Source organism: Neopsephotus bourkii, unplaced genomic scaffold, assembly GCF_033783945.1.
Source record: "Neopsephotus bourkii isolate Nb327-2 ecotype Australia unplaced genomic scaffold, CSIRO-AGI_Nbou_v1 NB_1820, whole genome shotgun sequence".
In the NCBI taxonomy this organism is placed as follows: Eukaryota; Metazoa; Chordata; class Aves; order Psittaciformes; family Psittacidae; genus Neopsephotus; species Neopsephotus bourkii.
In genome coordinates, this window is record NW_026902293.1 from 3,802,270 (window position 1) to 3,815,777 (window position 13,508).

The 13,508-nt window shown below is 50.9% G+C and overlaps 1 protein-coding gene across 6 annotated transcripts in view; it reads left to right on the forward strand.

Moving 5' to 3' along the window:
- Positions 1-794: 794 nt before the first annotated feature.
- CHD7 (chromodomain helicase DNA binding protein 7) overlaps positions 795-13,508 on the forward strand; it is a 136,049-nt gene continuing 123,335 nt past the window's right edge. For 2 of the 6 annotated variants that reach the window (XM_061342813.1, XM_061342816.1), the window contains exons 1-2: positions 1,383-1,850; positions 3,983-4,086. The gene's annotated coding sequence lies outside the window, so the exon portion shown is untranslated. Of the gene's footprint in view, positions 1,153-1,380; positions 1,851-3,982; positions 4,087-13,508 lie in introns of those variants that run through there. The other 4 variants (XM_061342815.1, XM_061342818.1, XM_061342817.1 and 1 more) reach the window with 4 other exon arrangements.

Below are 13,508 nucleotides of genomic sequence, written 5' to 3' on the forward strand. Positions count from 1 at the left end.
CTTCCTCTGGAGAAACCCAAAACATGATTTGGGCTGTAGTGGCCCTTATACACCAACATGGATGCCTGGATTGATGACAGCTGATGACCCAAGAACCCAGAGGAGCTTTTGGCACCCACCTTGTCCACATCCAGCTCCTGGCTTACTCAGTGCGTGTGAAGAGAGCACAGAGGAAGGACTGTGAGAGATCTTATGAGGATGCCATCTCTCTTTCTCATTTTATGGGTATGAGTGTGGGTGCAGCAATGGCCCTATAAAGGAGCAGGGGGAGCAGGAGGGTGCTCTGCTCAGCACTACAGGAGTTTGGTTTTCCTTCCCCAACTTGCTACAGACAGTGATAGTAAAAACTTATCTCGTCAAACGACTTGCTGAGAATTCCTGTAACATGAAGCATCTTAATGCTGGGTTTACATTTTAATCCCTTTATTCTTTCAAGATGCTGATTCAGTTTCCAGAGTGATGCAGGGAAGACTGTTGAAGAGTGCTACTGGTAATCACTTTTTTTTGGTGGGATTTGCCTGCTTTACTGACGGAATGAGTTTGTTTCGGTTTGTATCGCGGATCTGAACGCACAGCTGACAAACGCGAAGGCACTTGGACTCGGCAGCCCTCCTGGTCCTGGTCCCGGTGCGGCGGGACACACACACACAAACACACACAGGGCTGCTGCCGCGGGCGGTCAGCACTTAATGGCCGCTTCCCTTTGCGAACCCGACCCGCTCGGGACAAAGTCCACCCCACATCGCGGACTGGAGCGATCCTGCCCTTGTCCCGCCCCGCCTGCCCCGGCGGCGAGGCGCGGGCGTGTGGGGGCGCGGTGGCCGTGCCCTGCGCTGCCGGGGGCAGCGGGTGCGGGGCAGGCCGCGGGGGGCCGGGCAGCCGCCCGGAGCTCCCTCGGTTCCACTTCTCCGCCGCGTTTGGGAAGTTGGAAGCGCGGCGGTGACACCCCCCTCCCCCCCCCGCCACCACCGCGCTTCACCGGGAGTTCCCCAGGGTGGGCCCGGCGCTGACCCCGCGGGACTCTGTGTGCGTGTCCTCCTGTGTGCCCCCCCCACCCGGTCACCGTCAGGCGCGGCGGCGCGCGGAAGGCGCCGTGCTCCGCGTCGGCAGCGCTTCCTCACCCGCCGGGGCGCTGGCGGTGCTGGCGCGGAGGTTAGTGACCCCCCTCGCCCCTCCCCCTCCCGCGCGGGTGCGTTTTGGGGCTTTTTTTCCTCTTTTTTCCTCTCTTTTTCTTTCGCTCTTCCCCCCCCCCGCTTGCATAAATTATGCCGGGCGGGGCGGTGACGTAGCGGGGGGGCGGGGCGCGCTCGGCGCTCGCCCCCGGGGAGGGGGCGGTGTCGGGGGCGCGCCTTGTGGCGGCGGAGGGAGGGGGAAGGCGGGAGGCGGTGGCAGGGCGGGCGGCAGCCGCCTGGCTGGTGTCGCGCTCGGCTCGGCTCCGGCAGGCGCGCTCGCTCGCTCGGGAACTATCGGATTAAACTTGAATCGAGTGAAATTACACAAAGGAGCGAAGCGGAGCCGGGACCCGGCGGAGACCCCGAAACTACCCGAGACCCGCGCTGACCCTTCCTCTCTCCCTCCCCTCCCTTCCACCCCTCCTCCGCCCGCCCGCCCCGGTCAGGGATCCCCCTCCTCCCCTCTTAGCCCAGCCCCGGTGCGATCGAGCAACTCCGTGCGTCTGTGTGTGTGTGCGCGTGTGTGTGTGTGTGCGAGACCCGCACCCCGCCTCGCCCCCCCCCCGGCCGGCGGCACCAACTCCGGAGCGTGTCCCCTCCTCCTCCCCGGCCCCTCAGCGGAGGGCAGCGAGGGAGCGAGCGGGGGACACCGGTCCCCGACGGCCACGCACCGGCCCGGTGAGTGATCCCGCACCTCGCTGGGCGCGGAGGGAGGAAGGGAGGGAAGGAAGAAGGGAGGGAGGGCGGCCGCCGGCCATGGAGCCGGGGACCGGCGGCAGGTTTCGTCCTCGGCGGAGAGGAGCGGCGCGGAGCAGGGTGCTCGCTGCCACGGGGTGGTGGTGGTGGTGGTGGTGGTGGTGGTGGGGTAGATGTTGCGCCCGGCCGCGGCCCCGGGCGAGGCGGGGCGGGGGGGTGGTGTGTCTCAGCGGGGCACTTCCCCGGGTGTAAATGGCTTTTTGTTGTGCTGCGGCCGGCCGGCCGCCTGCCTCGCCTCGGGGGAGGGGAGGGCACCGGGGAGTGGGGAGCCGGAGCGGCGGCGCCCCTTCCCCTTCGCTTCCCTTCTCCCTCTTCTCTCCCCCCCCCCTTCCCCCCCGGTCCGTTCCGCAAGTTTGGAGGGTGACTGTAAATCCGGTAAAAGTTGATGGGAGCGGCGCGGCGGGGCCCGGCGCCGGCCGGGGTGGCGGCGGGAGCGCTTCCCCCGCTGACCACGCTGACGGCTCCCGGCGGCCGCGGCGGCACAACAAGCGCTAACAAAGTGAGGGCGCTTCCCCGCCGCGCACGGCCCGGCCCGGCCCGGCCCGGCTCGACCCGGCGCAGCCCCGCCCGCCGCCGCCGCGCACCCCGCTCCGCGCCGGCACATGGGTCATGGGGGCCGGGGCCGGGCCGCAGCGGGGGCACCCCCGGCGGAGGCCGGGCGGTGGGTGGCGGCGGGCGGCAGGAAGGCGGGCGGGGAGAGAGGAGGAGAAGGAGGAGGAGGAGGGAGGCGGGAGCACGAGGTGCCGCTCCGGCCGCCGGTGCGTGCAGCGGGGGAATCGTCCTGCCCCGGCTGCACCGGGAAGAGGGGGGGGGGCTCTCCGGCGGCCGGAGAAGAAAGGGGAAAGGGGAGGGAGGGGACGCGCAGGGCGAACGGTACCGAGGGCAGCCGGAGCGGCGACGGCGGACGCCGCATAATAGGGGCTTCACCCCGTCGGGCACCCAGCTCCGCGGGGCCGCGGCCGCGCACATGGGGTCGGGGCCGGGGCGCTGCCCTCTTCCCCCGCACACCCCCTCCGTGTTTCCCTTCACTCCCCCCCCCCCCGCAGCCCCGTTCCGGGCCATTTTGAGGGTGAGCGGAAAAAGGTGGTTTGAGGCCAAGCGGTCAGAGCGGGGTGGAGGGAGCGGGGCCGGCGGTGCGTGCGGGGAGCGGGCAGCGCGTGAGAGTGCGTGTGCGCGCGTGAGTGTGTGTGTGTGTGTGTGTGTGTGTGTGTGTGTGTGTGTGCGGTGGCGGGGGGAGGGGGGCAGGGTATCGAGTGAGTCTCAGGGAGAAGGCGCTGCAGGCAATGAGCAGCCATCATCATTACGTTGCCGTCGTTTATACCGGTAGCGTTAAACCGGGGGACGCGGTTTCATTCACCCCCCGCAACGCCCCGGGGAGCCCCCCTGGTGCGGCCCTGCCCCGGCGGGTGGGTGCCGGGTGCTGTGAGGGGGGTGTTAGGGGGTGGCGGCGGGGCTGGCGCTGGGAATGGAGCCGGTTTCCTGCGCTGGCCCCGGCACCCCGCTCACGGCCGGGTTGAAAGTAGTTGTTTTTTAAACAGACAATGGACAAAAGGAAAGTCGCGGTGCCCGGGAGTTCCCTGCCCATCCCCGCGGCCGCCCGGCGCCCCGCGCAACTCGCCCGCACTTACCCACTTTCCGCCTTTGTTTTCGTTTGGGAAAGGGCTGAGCGTGCTCCCAACTACGGGAAACGGAGGTTTCTCCATTTGCAAGACGCTTTTTTTTTTTTGTTTCCCCCTTTTTTTCCTCTTCCCTCCCCCCCGCCCCCCATGCTCATCCCCTTTGGCCTTCCGCGGGTTTTGACCCGGGGAATATCTGAATCCCCCGATGCGATAAGTTTGTTTCTGTGTCGATGTGCGCCTCGGTTTTACTTTCATCACAGCCGATCGCGAGCTGTGTTTATCCTGGAAGATGGCTTTCGGGAGAAATGTGTTTGCCTTGTGTTTGTGATTTGTTTCTTCCCCCCCCCCCTTCCCTTCTCTCCCGTGGCACACGGGGCTGGCGGAGATGCAAACAAGCAAGTTGAACAAAAAATGTTTCTGTTCGTTTCCTCACAGATCATCCATTCTAACGACGGCAAAAAAATCTTAATGACTATGACCTTAGCAGCATGGGTAGCTGGTTTACCCCAATTATAAACCCCGTTAGTTTGCGGTAATGTGTGAGTATCAATATATAATTCATATTAAAAAGCATGATCAGTAATTATCGCTATCACCGTTATAATTTTTTGTTATAAAAGTTGAAACCCATCGTTTCCCGACGAGAGCGCTGCATCTGTCGCTTGGAGTGTTTTTGTCTCGCTGTTGCACAACAGAGGCTCTCTAGTCTTTAACCTAAAATGGCAGCTTTAATTTGACTGGGGCCCATTCATTGACAGTGATAATAAAAAGGCTGAAAGCTAAATGTAGCTGGATGCTTGGGGCACGTTTGCAGAACTCTCCTTTTTCACTGCTGTTCGCTGCTAAGAGAGGAACTTGGGAACTCTCTAGTTTCTAGCCTCAAAGTTTCACACACTTTTACTAATTAAAGAGAAAGAAAAAGAAGGAAAGGGCACAAATCGCGTTGCTCTGAGTAACCCCATTCTGGACGGCAGGGCTGGCTGCTGACAAACTTAACGGTGAGGAGATAGTTAGGGAGGGCTTCTTCCTTTGCGAGAGCTCTGCCTTTTTAACAGCGGCGCAGAAAATCAAGTAATGCCTTTTAAAATGAGGCAGCAGTGCCAGGGAAAATTAACCATTTGTTTCTGAGGCTGGTAACAGGTGATCGGAGCAGTCGGAATGGGCTGCTCCTGTCTCCGGCTACTGGAAGCGGGAACACTGCTTGTTTCTTCTGGTTTGGTGTGAATATGCTCGGGGTTTCGCAGTGATCCTGTTGACAGTGTGCTGTTCACTAGGAGAAAACCACAACTGCTGGGGAAGAGTAGTTATTTCTTGTGTGAGCAATCATCTAAAGTTTGAAACAGTTTTATAAATCAGAATATCCCCTGCCACAGTATAGGAAAATGCCACAGATTCACACACCCCATGTGCTGCTTTTCCATCAGCCCAGACTGCTTATTCCCAGCCTCTCTTGAGCTTTTTTAAAACAAGAACTACGTAAAGATCATTGTGAAAGCTGCAGAACAGGCTCTTGGATGAGTGTTAAATGCTTGTGATTGCAAGGTTAACCGAATTAGTGATTCACTGGTACTAATTGGGTAATCATATTTGACCAAATATCTTGCTGAATATTTAACAATGTAATGATATTTCTGTTATTCCTTGTGCATCCTGGTTTTGTTAATTAAACAGCAGGAAAAAACTTCCTCAGATTCAAAACCCCAAACGATTTTATTGCTGTTTCAGTAATCAGGGAAAGTCTTAGTTGTAGGTAAAGATCGCTCAGTCCTTTCGAGGAAAAAATAGCTATTTCTGAGGACGTAGTGCTGTAGAAATGGCAGTCAAAATGAGGTTTAGCGGAATACTCTCCCTGTTGCAATCAAAACTCTGTGCATGGGTGGTAGATTTGAGTTGTAACCATTTTTGTCTGAATTCGGTTAATGTGGAAACCTGAAGGGTTAGGTGGAAGGAGCACTGTAAAGGCTTCCTAGAGGGGTCAGCTAACCGGAGTGTAGCTTTTTCCATGCAAGTTACTTGCTGGCTTTGCACTGAAGAGCTTTTGATAAGCATTCACGGTGTTTCCCATTAACGTTCAGGTAGTGTTAGGACTTCATAAGATGTAAAATGAGTTATTTGTGAGTAGAGGTGAAACACACTGATGGTGGAGTGCTGAAGAAGGGGATATATCGCTGGGTCCAGGCTTGGCACGGGTGGTACTGTCCTGCCCCGGCATCAAGGGGAGGCTGTGTCTGTGCCCCATGCCCTGGCCTAGGCCCTTGGCTGGAGCGGAATCTGCAGTGTGAGAATATGGCACGGCCTTAAACGCCTTAACAGTCGGACTCAGGCATGGTTTTCTGTATAGGTGGAGGATCTGAGTAATGGGAACTTTGAAGGTTTTCAAAGAGCTGCTGAAATCTCGCAGTGAGACTCTCTGTGGTTTGCCGTGGCATCCTGTAGCAGTGGGCTGCTGGGGTTTTTGTTTTGTGTTCAGCACATGGCATGATGCATCAGGGTTGTTGAGGTGGGAGGAGGAGGAAAAAGGTAACCAGAAGGGGTGGAAATAAGGCAGAGGACTCAGGGCAGCATGTATTTGACTCCAGCCCTTATTTCACATTCATTGTATTTTAACATTAGTTTTCACAGGAGGGAGCATTTAGAGCCTGCTTGTTGGTGTCTGTTCTTGTGAATCCAGTGTTATTCCAATAAACCCGTGTGGCTAGCGACGACACAGGCAACTGCATGACGAGCGGTGTATGCCTGAACGTCCTCCTTCCCCCCCCAGTTCCCTCATATCCTGACTTCCAAACCCTTTTGTACTTGTCTGCTATGCACAGATCACTAAGTGCTCAGATTTATGAGCTGATTAACTGATGCCTGTAACATGGGTGATACTTTCATGTTCCCTGTACATGAGAAAACTGCAGATTTTAGTAAATAATTAAACTGTCTCCTTTACAAATGAGCCTTTTCGGTGTAGGTGAGGCTTTAGATTTCACTTTTCCAACAGAAAAGTTGCTGTATAAATTCACTGCATCTGTTTAGCTTCATCATTAACTTCATCGTTTATCATCATTTATTTTTCTGTGAGTAGCTTGTTTGCACAAAACCCACTGGATTTTAATGGAAGAAGGTCTCAAATAGTGCCTGTATTTTGGCAGCGATAAAAAGGCAAAGGGAAACTCCGCGTGTAATTTATTTTTAGAGCCCTTTCAGAGGAAGGAGTGAGGTACAATATGAAGAAACATTCCGTGTTCTTAATAGAATTCAGGATAATGACACCTGATGGAAGAGTTTTCCTCTTGATTCCTTTCCGCCTGCAGCATCTAACTGTAACTTTTAGTGATTCATATCTTACCTGGGATCAGTGCTGGTGGACATGCCACATGGCGGTTGCACAGTTGGAAAATGAGGTTGGAAGGCATGAAGCAATGAAGAAGGAGGCTGTGACCTAAATGACACACTCCAAGCACCTGAATGTGACAACAAAGCTCTTCAGATATTCTGAAGTATGCAAAAGCTGATGAGCTCTTTGCTTCCAACATTGTGACTTCTCAAGGATGTAGACACGCGCCTAGGAGAAGTCAAGTCAAACCCAAGGATTTTTGTGCTGTTGGGTTCTCTTGTTTCATGGATGCCGCTCAGTAGCGGTTTCTACTTAATTGAGGAAGGTTTTCTTACTTAATTTAATCATTTTCATTTAGAAGTTGCAATTCAGTAGAATGCTAATTATCCAGTAAGCCACTGTATTAGCAGAGTAACACATGACTTTGAAAGCTTATTGGTGTATAGGAACTAACCTGAAGCCCTTGCTGTCATGGTGTAGGGCTTGCTCTGCTCTGGAGTGACCTATATAGCTATTTTGGGTGTGGTTTTGCTTGGCTTCCATGGGAGCTGCGTCCAGCCTTGCCCTGACACAGACAGTTGCTGTGATGGGAGGGCCTTGAGGGGAATGGTGGGGAATAAATAACTCGGAGAATCATTTGTCTGAAAAAGCCATCGCAGCCAAAATGTCTCCTCCTTCTAATGGTCCTGAGAGGGAAGTTAAGTCTCATGTGTGCAGTCCTGATCCCAGAGATGTTGCTGCTCGGGCCTCATTTAAATATGGGCTGGTGATCATGGTGACCAGTGCAGCAACTTACCTGCCTGGGTGTAGCTGGCGTGTGGAGATTCCAGTGCTGTGTAGTTTTGGAAGCACTTTAGTTTTGATGTTCTTGAGCTGCTTTTTAAGCCATTCCGTTGAACTGTCTGTTCACTGCTGGAACTCCAACAGGTAGCTGGCTTTAAAATTTCTTCTCGGTGATTTTTTGAAAGGAAGTGGCATACTCATGGTTTATTTTGACTTCTATCTACAAAGCAAGCATCACTTCTTAAACCATTCTGTGGAGGTGTACATCAGATGTAGAAAGTACGATTCCTTCTAATGCAGCAGAACCAGTCCTGCTCTGAAACCTAAACCACCTACTTCTTTCTATTCCTCTTTCCAGCCCTGTCCCTGTTTCCCCCACCCCCTCCAGCTTTCCCGTAGATTTTTATTCCTCTTCATCTTGTGCCTTCCCTATTGTGTTTTCAGTCTTCTTTCCAATTTACATCGCTCTCTTGTTTGCTCAGTGGAGTTGCATTTTCTTGCCAGTCTTGGATAATTAGAACATGTTGCAAAATAAACACACGTTTCCACTCCCAGTAATACCGCTTCCTACCCAAAGTGTGGAGGATGCTTTTGTTGGTGTGGGAAGAGCTGGCTGGCTACGCTGAAGCCTGATGGAGTCTCACGTCAGACCCTGGGAGCTGCCTGGCATGGGGATGTTCAGCAGCGGAGAGCCAGAGCTGGGGGTGCTTGGGTGCTGATACAGAAACACAGCTCTAGTTTCTCTTGCTCTGTGTGTGCAGTATTTGTGAGTGGGGGTCCTGGTCCTGGTCCAGTCTGGTCCTGTCACACTTTGTGTGGAATGGGGGATAACCACTGAGGGATATCCCTTGCCAAACAGGGGAATTTGGGGTGTGGGGAGGAGCTTCTGTGGGGGGTTGTGTAGGGCAGGTTTGGAGACCAACGGCTGTGTGACCAGGGGTAAAGCAGATCAGAACCTGGAGCAAGCCCAAGGAGGACTTTAATAAAGGCACTTTTGTCCTGGATCTTAAAATAGGAAGCCTGTGGATTTATTTACAGGGTAAACAGGATTTGTTAAACGGGTAGTCTTTAGGTGCAATGGAATACCGGTCATTCTTTGAGAGAGAGTTCAGGGGAAAACTAACTGAGCCTTAACTGAAAGTTGGGATTTTAGAGGTTTAGAGATCAGTGACAGGACAAAATGAGCAGAAGTTTTTGTCATAGAAAGCATTGGGGTAGGGCTTTTACAAGCCCTTACGTGAGAGAAAGAGAGAAGTTCAGTTAAACCTGGGTGAGCTAGTGGGAAGTCCCAAGCTGATGATAACTTATTAAAAGAAGATATTCCCTGCTGCAAAGAGGATTCATTGAGATTGAAATCCAAAGCTGAAATGTTAGTTGGTAAAACGTCTTACAGGAAAGTGCGTGTTCGTCTGGACTGCAGAAAGTAACAGTTCGGTATTCCTGTGATTTGAAGACAGGAGAACCAGAAAGGAGATGTCTGACTTTGTTCTAAGTGCTTGACAGAAGGATTGAAGAAAGGAAGGTAATGATGAGGCTAACAGATGTTCAAAAATAGCTCTGATAAGACTGAGATAAAATTGCACGTAGGTGAGAGACTGGTAAATTTCAAGGATGCATCTTAATTAGTCATTTAGGGTGTAACAAATGTTTCAGAATCTTACCTGTTCCTGGGTAGGAGAGCACAGCTGAAGTCCAGGAATCTGGCATCTTGGGTAACTTGCTGCTTTTAGTTCTATATTTAAATGTGCATGGTGTGTTCATGTGGGATCAGAAATAACCTGAACAACCGTAACTGTGGTTATTAGCTTGAAATGAGATCTAAGAATATGTATATGTATGTAATATAAATTTTGACTCAGCTTTCTGGCATATATGTAGGTGAGTCCTGTGGCTTTTGGAGGATGTGCTTTGGTTTGCACTGCTGTTGGACTAGAGTAGGTGCTTGCTGGTGGCTTATTGCAAGGCAGAAAGCAGGCAGGTCCTCATCTCTGGTTCTTGGTTTGAGAGGTACTTAGAGTACATTGTGGATTGCTGGGAGAATCCTGCAGGCTTCACAGGGTAGTGTGGTCTTGTCAGGATGGCTTAAGTGAATGCCCTGTGTCACTGCAGCCATTGCTTATGTGAGTTCGGAGGTTCCTTTAAACTTCAGTGAGGGGACTCTTGCTAAGAGTGTAATTCTTGCCTGGAGTTGTTTGAACCGTGAAGAATTAAACGGAGAGTTTATAGTGAGCAGTTTAGTATCTCTCTTGATTTAGGAAGGAATCATTCAGAAAGCGAGTTAAATAGGGGTCTCTGGACTGCCTCGGGAGGTAAGTCTGGCAGAGACCTGCTAAGTAATTCAGTTTATTTATCAGTAGTGTTACGAGGTGTCTGCTGTGCTTTGCATTCACTCAGCTCTGTGAATGGGGTACAGCCTTATTCATCCTTAGTTTGATCATCATTCTTTCACTGGGGGGAAGTGAATAAGCAGGCTTCAGCTTCACTAGCCCCCTCCTTCTCTCTTGATCTCTGCAAAGGTACATTGTCTTTTTTCTGTACAGCAGTAAGTGAAGGCAGTTACTTGCTTTAATTCTGTTGTAACTTTAAAAGAGCTTATTGCAAGAAAATCACATCTGTTCCACCTGCATCTCTCCTTCACTACAGTTCTGCAGTAGTCCCCGGCCCAGGCCACCTTGCCTCACTGAAGTGACTCTCGGTGATCATACTTTAGTATTTGAGCAGGATCTGAACATTGTGGCAGCCATGCAGAAGGAAGGGGTTGTTCCGTAGAAATGGCATGGCTGTTGGAAGAATCTGCTCGTTAAAGGCAGTGCTAGAACAGAAATGTGCTTTCCAGCTTGGGTCTGATAATTGTTGTAGGAGGCAGTCTTAGAAGTCATGTGTGTTAGATGTTGCACTGAAACTGAAAAGACAGATGGAAAGGGGGATTTTTTTGTGTGCCTTTTCACTTGTCATGGTTAGATTTAGAGAAACGCTGTGGTTAAGGTGACTGAGCTCTGGAATGGCTAGTTCTCAAGGAAATAAGCTAATGCCTTGGCCCCTGCTTCCCTCTGCCCAGCCTAATGACTACTTAATTTTGGGGTGTTAAAAAAGAAAACCTTGGCTACAAAAGAAGTGGCAGTTGAAAGGAATTTCTTCCAGTGCTCCTCATGAGAAATTTCCCTTATGCAGTTACTCAAAAGGTTAATCTCCTTGATCTATTTCTCTCTTTCCACCACCATTCCTCTTTCCTTGCCTTCTCCCCCAAAAGAGAGGAAACCAGAGCGCCTGCCTTTCCCTGCCTCTCTAGATGAAGGTTGGTCACCCTTCGGCTTGTCGGTGTGTGATTCCCCTGCTGAGACAGCTGCATGATTAGCAGCACAACTGGACTGTGCACTGTGGCTATGGTTGGGCAATGTGGATTCTTACTGTGGGAGAAATTGGACTAGTAGGGGCCCTTGGAGGCAGGTATTACAGAGCCAGCTGGGACGCAGGCTGCGTGCCTGATCTCATTCCCCGGTGGGGCTTCTGGGGTCTTTTGGAGTCTTCCTTTGTGGCTCTGTATGGCAGTCACAGATCTGTAGTGTAGTCTCTGTGGCTGTCCAACATAAGGATTTTTGGCAGGCAGCTGGTAAGAGTCAGGCTGAAACACCCCTTGTCTAGTTTGATATGGTGTAACAATGGTGGTGGTGTCGGGCAGGGTGTTTTTTCTCTTCAGTGCATAGTGAAGTGAGTAGTTTCTGTTTTGAGGTGCCTCCATGGAGGCTGTGAGCTTTGAATAGCAAGGTGAGGACTCCAGCAGCTGAGCTGTCCTGTTTGCTACTGTTGTGAATGCAGTTTGGCTGTGGGAGAGATGTATTTGATAGAGGTTCACATCCTACTTCTTGGGTGAAATGGCATGTCCACAGTAGGCGGTCCATCACAGAGCAAGGAAGAGCTATCCATGGAGAGCTCACTGGGCAGAAAACCTGGGAACTGGGCACCTGGAGCACATAGTCACTTCCCTGTGGTACAACACCTTGCAGCCCGTTGACTTGGCTGCCTCCCTCTGTGTTCTTTCTCTGAGGCATGTTATTCCTTGATAGCTTTACTTGGCTATTCATGCCAATTTCAGGAGGAAGGACAAAGTGCTTGCCTGTTTCAGCTTATTGAAAGTACTTGTAGCTTTTCTCCATCATAATGCTTATTGAGATTGGTGGGGAAAAAAAAAAAAAAGGAAGCTAGGAAGAAATCTTCCAAGCTTTCTTTACCCTCCTCTTCCAGTTGAGTTATCCTTATCTTGCTGTTGTGTTTTAATGTAAATGTGTTGTGTTTTTAAGAACTTCTCTTTCTTCCTGCTGGAGTTTTATACTTAAATGTGTATAAGAATACATGTAATTTTTTTTTTGGTACAATAAATATTTTGTAGCTCTGCAGATAGCTGAAAGCTATTGAATGTCATCTTGTGGCCCATCTAATCATTTATAAGTCAGGGTACGGCTTGAAAAACACAGTGAGCTAATTTAACCGGACATTGTTATGAAAGGAGAAGTTTCCTCTCTGCCTTTGTCCCCCTGCACCCTTCCTCCCAACCACATGGCTCTGCTACTTTGTTATAGCAGCAGTGCTTGTCAGGTCCTTCTGTGAACCACTTTAGTTCACTAAAATGGCAGAAAAATAACTCTGTAAAATGGAGAGCATTTTGCGGTTGTAATGAATCAAACCGGCTCATAAAAGGATCTGATGAACACCAGAGCTGGTGCTAAGGACGAGGGGGGCTGGTGGCTTGGAGAGCAGCAAGCCCTTTTCATCTTTTCATTTTGGTGGCAGTGAGCAAGTGGATTGGATCAGTTGCCAGGGAACCTTCGTGGGAGAAATAGAAATAGAGTAATCATCTGTGAAGCAAAGGACACCACAAGAAGAATGTGCTGGCCTCAGTTCAAACTGATATTAAAATTTGTTTATTCTGGTGATGGTGTGGATCGCACACGATAAACAGTTTGTTAAAATTAATAACTCGCTGCCCAGAAATCAGTTTTCCTCTTGAGGTACGAGAACAAAAGTCTTAAGATTTACTGACATATAAATGGCTTGTCTGATATTTCAAATGAAAAGTATTTAATCTCTAAAACAATTTATTCGCAGCAAAGTACATTGCTCTTGCGGTGTGTGATTCTTTTCTTGGCAAGCTTGAGGTCCTCCATTAGATTCATCAGCTTTCCGAGTCAATTTGTCTCAAATTTTATCATATCAATGTTTAATGCAGTGGGTTCAGTTACCCAGAATTGTATCCCAAGTATCTACATTATTCCTGTTAGTTTCAGAGGGTGTGAGAGCTCTTGGTTATAGGAGGTGGCTGAGGCTGTCACCTCCTGTCGTAGTCTAAAGCTTTCTCATGCCAAAACGAACACACTCTTATTTAAAACTGAGGAAAAAATTGTGTTGTAAGTAAAATAATAGGCTGCTTCGTTACTCCTGTGATACCAGCCTCTGCTGTTCTCCAGAGAGAACTGGGCAGTTTACACTGCGTCGTGGCTTGGCAGAGGAATGAGCACCTTACAGAAAACCAGGGATTCTGACTGTAGCTTCTGCTCAAGCTACCTGCTTTCTGGAGGTGACGCTCTTGAGCATAGCAGGAGCATGGCATGGGGAACTGCTGGCTTTCTGAAGAGCCCTGGCTATTCTGTAAGATCACTTATGTAAACTGCCTGCAGTGTGACAGGAGGGCACTTCTTAGCAGGTGGAAGAGTGGAATCTCTTGCTTTCCTTCCTGTTTTTCTCAAGACTTGGGCAACTCCGTGTGCCTTAATGGAAGTTAAACACTTGTCATAGCTATCAAACCCCCCCAAAACAACAATGCGGAGTACCATCTAGATTCCGCTCTGCATGTTTTACATC